Source organism: Hippocampus comes, unplaced genomic scaffold (assembly GCF_001891065.2).
Source record: "Hippocampus comes isolate QL1 unplaced genomic scaffold, H_comes_QL1_v1.1 scaffold130, whole genome shotgun sequence".
NCBI lineage: Eukaryota > Metazoa > Chordata > Actinopteri > Syngnathiformes > Syngnathidae > Hippocampus > Hippocampus comes.
In genome coordinates, this window is record NW_017842057.1 from 2,143,794 (window position 1) to 2,149,072 (window position 5,279).

At 40.8% G+C, this 5,279-nt stretch overlaps 1 protein-coding gene across 1 annotated transcript in view; it reads left to right on the forward strand.

Moving 5' to 3' along the window:
- Positions 1-2,008: 2,008 nt before the first annotated feature.
- The window catches only part of pias2 (protein inhibitor of activated STAT, 2), a 158,594-nt gene continuing 155,323 nt past the window's right edge, over positions 2,009-5,279 (forward strand). Inside the window, exon 1 of the mRNA XM_019860949.1 lies at positions 2,009-2,124. The gene's annotated coding sequence lies outside the window, so the exon portion shown is untranslated. The remainder of the gene's footprint in view (positions 2,125-5,279) is intronic.

A 5,279-nucleotide genomic window follows, 5' to 3' on the forward strand; every position in this document is an offset into this window, starting at 1 on the left:
GCAACCAGATCAACGTCTTCTCCTTCAGCCATTTTGGGTTAAAATGCATTGATAGCTCTCGCGGGGGCGCTCATCCAATCTTTTTTTTCTTCTTTTTTTTTTTAAATCTTTATTGAACAAGTCAGGATACAATTCTCAGGAAACAGATACGGCGCTAATCCAATCATCGAACGCGCACGGCCAGTCTCGATGTAAGGCCTTCTCGCTAGCCCTAGTACGCAGACGAGAACAAGTCAGGATACAGGATACTGAGACTCGTGATCTGATTGGCTATTGAAACCTGACTGTGCCCGTTCACTTACAGCGCACAGGGGCCTGCTCTGTTTAATCTGAAGGCCCCGAGCAGGTTTAATTTACCTGGCAATGCAAGCTCGCTGAAATATGATTGTTTAAAAACTCTACCATAATAAATAAGTTATTTAGCGAGTGGCTTTCAATGTTATTTAAAATAACATTGAAAGCCACTCAACTAAGTGGAAATAACATGACGTAAAGAATACAGAGAATAATTTTGTTTACATATTTATGAAAATAAAATAACATAAATTATAAAATAACATAAAATACATAAAAGTAAATTTACTTTTCTGAGAATGTTTAGGCCAGGAGAGAAGGCCTTGCTGGCCCTCAGGGTCCGCCACTGGCTGTGGTCATTCATCCAGAAATTTTGTCATCTATTTGTTCCCCGGTATCCACAGCAGAAGGATGGTGGCGAAACATGTTTGCCTCCTGTAAGGTGACCTATGTAATATTAGCGACTACTAGACCTATGATTATATTTCAAAAATGTACATTGATGTGATGCGCTCTATCAGATCAGTTTGTATTACTTACTTTTATTTTTCCTTTTATAATTTTTGTTTGCATTTTGTCAATCTGTTATTGTATGTTTTATATATGTTCAATGAACAAACAAACAACCAAACAAGTTAGAGCATATTTGTTTTGGGATTTTATTGAAATTAATCATGTTTTTTTAAATTATTGACCATTTAAAAATCCCCAAATTGCTACATGCTGTCCCATTAAGATGAAAAGTTAATGAAAACTCTTTTCTTCATAGAACGCAATTGCAGTGGCGATGCATTTTTCTTTTTAACATAAAGAAAAATAATGCTGTTTTTCAGTCTGTAAACCTGGGCGACAGACACAACAGAACCCCCCCCCCCCCACCGATATTTCTTGTGCGGCTTTCAAAAAAATGGCTCTGTACAAATATAAGTGTTTGTCTTAGTTTTTTTTTGTTTGCATCATTCATGTGTTTTTGGTCATTTGCAGCGCACTTGCCCCTGTTTGACGCCATATGACTGAGAAAAACAGAACAAAAACGCTGGTCTGTTTCATTCCAGAGTTTCTCAATGGCCACCATGCCCCCTGAAGAAACCATTTTCACTCCTTTCTGAGTTGGACAGCATACTGCATTGAATTGCACGCTTTATTAAATAGAGCAGCATCTGAATGGAAGATGTTTTGTGTGTAGAGTGTGGCCAGTATGAGAATGTTTGGCCTTATGGATAGCAAAGAAGAAATTTGACAACAGTAGTCTTGTTAAAGAAAATAAACGTACTTACAGCATTTACAATCTTCTTGGTTCTGCAGCAACAACCATATTTCAGAAGTGAATTACTGATTGAAAGGATTTTTCATTTTAATTTCAGAAAATGGCGCGATGGATTAAAAAAAGAATTCCTGGCTTGCTCCTGTTTTACCCTCTGGCCCGGTAGGTGGTGTAAATTTACCTAAAGGCGTACCAATTGCCGAACAACTACCGAAGACGAAGAGGAGGAGGAGGAGGAGGAGGAGGAGGAGGAGGAGGAGGAGGGTGAACGGCTTTCTATCCCCACTCTAAGACTCTCATTAGCCATATTGATTTAAGGCTTTCCAGCTCTTTAGCAGTCAAGCGCTGCTGGTGCATCGCATTACACGCACGCACACACAGCGGTTCGAAACTAGCATGTCTTGCGTAACTTTGTTTTTTGTTAGTTTTTTTTGCACACCATCTGGTGTTGGGGTTGGGGGGGGGGGGGGGTTATTTCACGCACGCGCACGAAAGCTGCCGTCGACCTGGAAGTAATCACTTAAGGGATGAACGTGAACAAGATGGCGTACGACGAGCAGTATCAGGTAGGAGAAAAGAAAAATGTTTACGTTGACTCCATTATGTTTACCTTTCAACTGTTCCAAAAACGAGTTTAATTCTCTCTGAGTTCGTACTATTTTAGTTGGATACCATAATGAAATAAGCCTTTTACACCATGTAGGCAAACGTTTTGTTGTCAGTCTGACTGCTTACAGTTTATGATTAGCAAGCCGTCTCTTGATTGTCTCATCGTACTGGTTCACATTGCCCTGATGCTTAGTCGTTATGGAAGATTTTAAGATAACATGTCAAAGATCCCAGCCTATGATCTAAGTGCACCAAGCTACACAATATGTAACATTTGGGCGCTCTATTTTGAAAACACCCATCCACCCATCCATCCATCATCTGATGCTCGAGCGGTGAGGGCATGCTGGAGCCTATTCCAGCAGGCGGGGTTGCATATTGAACTTGTTGGAAGCCAACGCAGGGCAAACATTAAATCGAATAATTGAACGACAGTATTCCTTGTCTGTGTAGATATACAATTGTGTTACATACCTCAATTATACATGCATTGTCTTCCATCAGGCCCGTTTTGAATAAATGCACACTTTAAATTCAACTCTCATACCGTAGAAAATGAAACACACACACACACACACACACACACACACACACAAATAATAATAAAATAATTGACGAAACACGTACATGACCTCTTTGACTACCCACACTGCTTTTCTCACGAATAATTTTCCGTCTACGCAAGTTAACTTGAGGTTGTACTGCAGGATTGGGCGTTTGAACAGTAACACTAAATTTGACCCATTGAAGTTGGACTCGTTTAAGAACTGGTGGATATTTTTTACTGGGACTTGACAGAGAAACGGTTTCCCTGAGTAGAAGTTGAAATGAAAGAAGCGAGGAGAACGCTGAGAAATAATGAAGTTAGACCAATTTCCTGAAATTTGAAGGGTTTTTTTGACTGATTTTTCTAAACGTGATATCAAACAAAAACATTCCTCATAAAGAACCCGCCTCCCCCCACACACACACACACACACACACACACACACACACACACACACACAAAGCTAATTTTCTTCGAAATGCTTCATCCGATTTTCCGAAGTCTTGCTCCCTTCTACTCAGGTACAAATGGCTTTTCCAACCTATACTTTGCATTTTCATTTTTTGTAAATCCAGTGAAGTTGCAACCAGAGGTGTGCCTATCAATACATTTTGCCAGTCTGTCTTTCGTCAACAGCTGGGAGACCCATTTGTCATCGTCACTCTGTCATTATTTCAAAGTGAGCAAAACTAATATCGTCAATCCGCCATTGTTATTTTTAACGTGTTTCCGTCACTGCTGAATTACAGTTTGTCACAGTTATTTTAGTTCAGTGCATTTTTTGGCTGTCAGTAAATTGTGTTGTCATGATGAATTGGGGAGTGCTTTTTTTTCCCTCAAATAAACTTCATTCAGTGATGCGACCAGCTCAAAATATCAACAGTATTAACAATGAGACTTTCTTGCATTTCTAACTTCTGTACATAGCCTTTTTAGCTCCCTGATAGCCTCGTTGTCCTGGTCCTGGTCCCCAGTGTCATCGGTATCATCCAGGGTTCGGTGTCACACTGGACTCAGCACTTCCATCAGAACGACTTGAATACACTTCTGCTTCTGTCTCTCTTGCTCTTTTTATCTGATAACCATGATCAAGTTCAAAAAGGGTCTGGTATTGACCTAATGCGGGTGTCCACCATTTTTACTTCTTCTTCGTTTTCTTCTTCTTTTTCAGTTTGGATTGAACAGTCTGCATACGTTTAACCCATTTAATCCCAAATTTTTCCCAGACATTTAAAAGTCAAAATCAGGTGTCATTCTTAGCCCTTTTAAGTAATGAGTAATAAAAATTTTTACAGCCGTGTAAATTAAATCATTGTTGTCCTTCACAAATGTGACCGGTGGGATTAAATGGGTTAAGGATGGAAATGAAAACAGTACAAAACACCTTACAACAGACTTTGCTTGTCCGACGCAGACTGTCCGCATAGTTTGCAAATTCTTGTAGGTGTACGGTGTGGAACGTGTGGACTTATCAACGTAGAGCGTGCCTGTTTGTTGAAATGATGTAATTTCACTGCGTGGAGCCTTGCTGACCTTGCAGACTCATCAAGCATAAACCAAACTTCACTCGTCAGCGATGGAGTCCTTCTGTCAATATTGATGGAATGCCCACTTCTGCTTGCTGCTTCTATAACTAGCATTCTGTATAAAGTCGCACACATAGTTGTCACCACAAATACGAAAATAGGCATAATAAATGGTTACCCCCCCGCCCAAACCAGACTCACGAACCTCACTAATATTTGGAAAAGGTGCTCACGGCACATTGCCTGGTGGACGTTGGGCTTGCAAGGGGAGGGCAGGTTTGGGCCTGGTGTGGCTGTGATTGGTCATCTGCTACATTCTGTGTGTCTGGTGGGGGACAGGTCCCTGTCAAAACAATTGCACATCTCCAGTGTTTGACTTGCTGTGCAGTCTGAAATGCCACGTACATATGCTGCATTTGGGGAAGGTAGGAAGTCTGACATTTCTGACTTCCGACGAGGAAAAATGCATAAGACCAGTGGTCCTCAATAATTGGGCTGCACAGAGACAGACCTGCGAGCTGTGAGCATATTTACTCCATCAGACATGGTGGAAATGTGTGTGATTCTAGCCCAGGGGTGGGCAAACTTTTTAGCTCGGGGGCCATATTGATTTCTAAATTTGACAGGTGGGCCGGGTCAGCACAAGATATGGTACATATAAAAAAAACGTATATGTTGACAATCCATACCAAACATCAACAGAACAAAAGCATTCAAGTATTACCATACTTTTTTTCATGAGAACAGTGAGATAACTATGGTATATGTCCGGTATGAACGTCCAAGTACGGTATGTTAACAACATACATTGGTGACAACACAAGCAACAAAGTGCAACAATATATTGTCCAAAACCTGCGGCATACAGTACAGGTACAGTATATGAGAAAATATAACAAAGGTAGGACTATTTGCTCCAAAATGAGACGAGTAAAAGACCTGGTGGCTTTCTTTCCACTCACTCACTGTCTCGAACTCGACCTCCCCTCGATCACCACACAAGACAGCGTTGCTCAGCTGATGTCGTGCTTCGAACTTT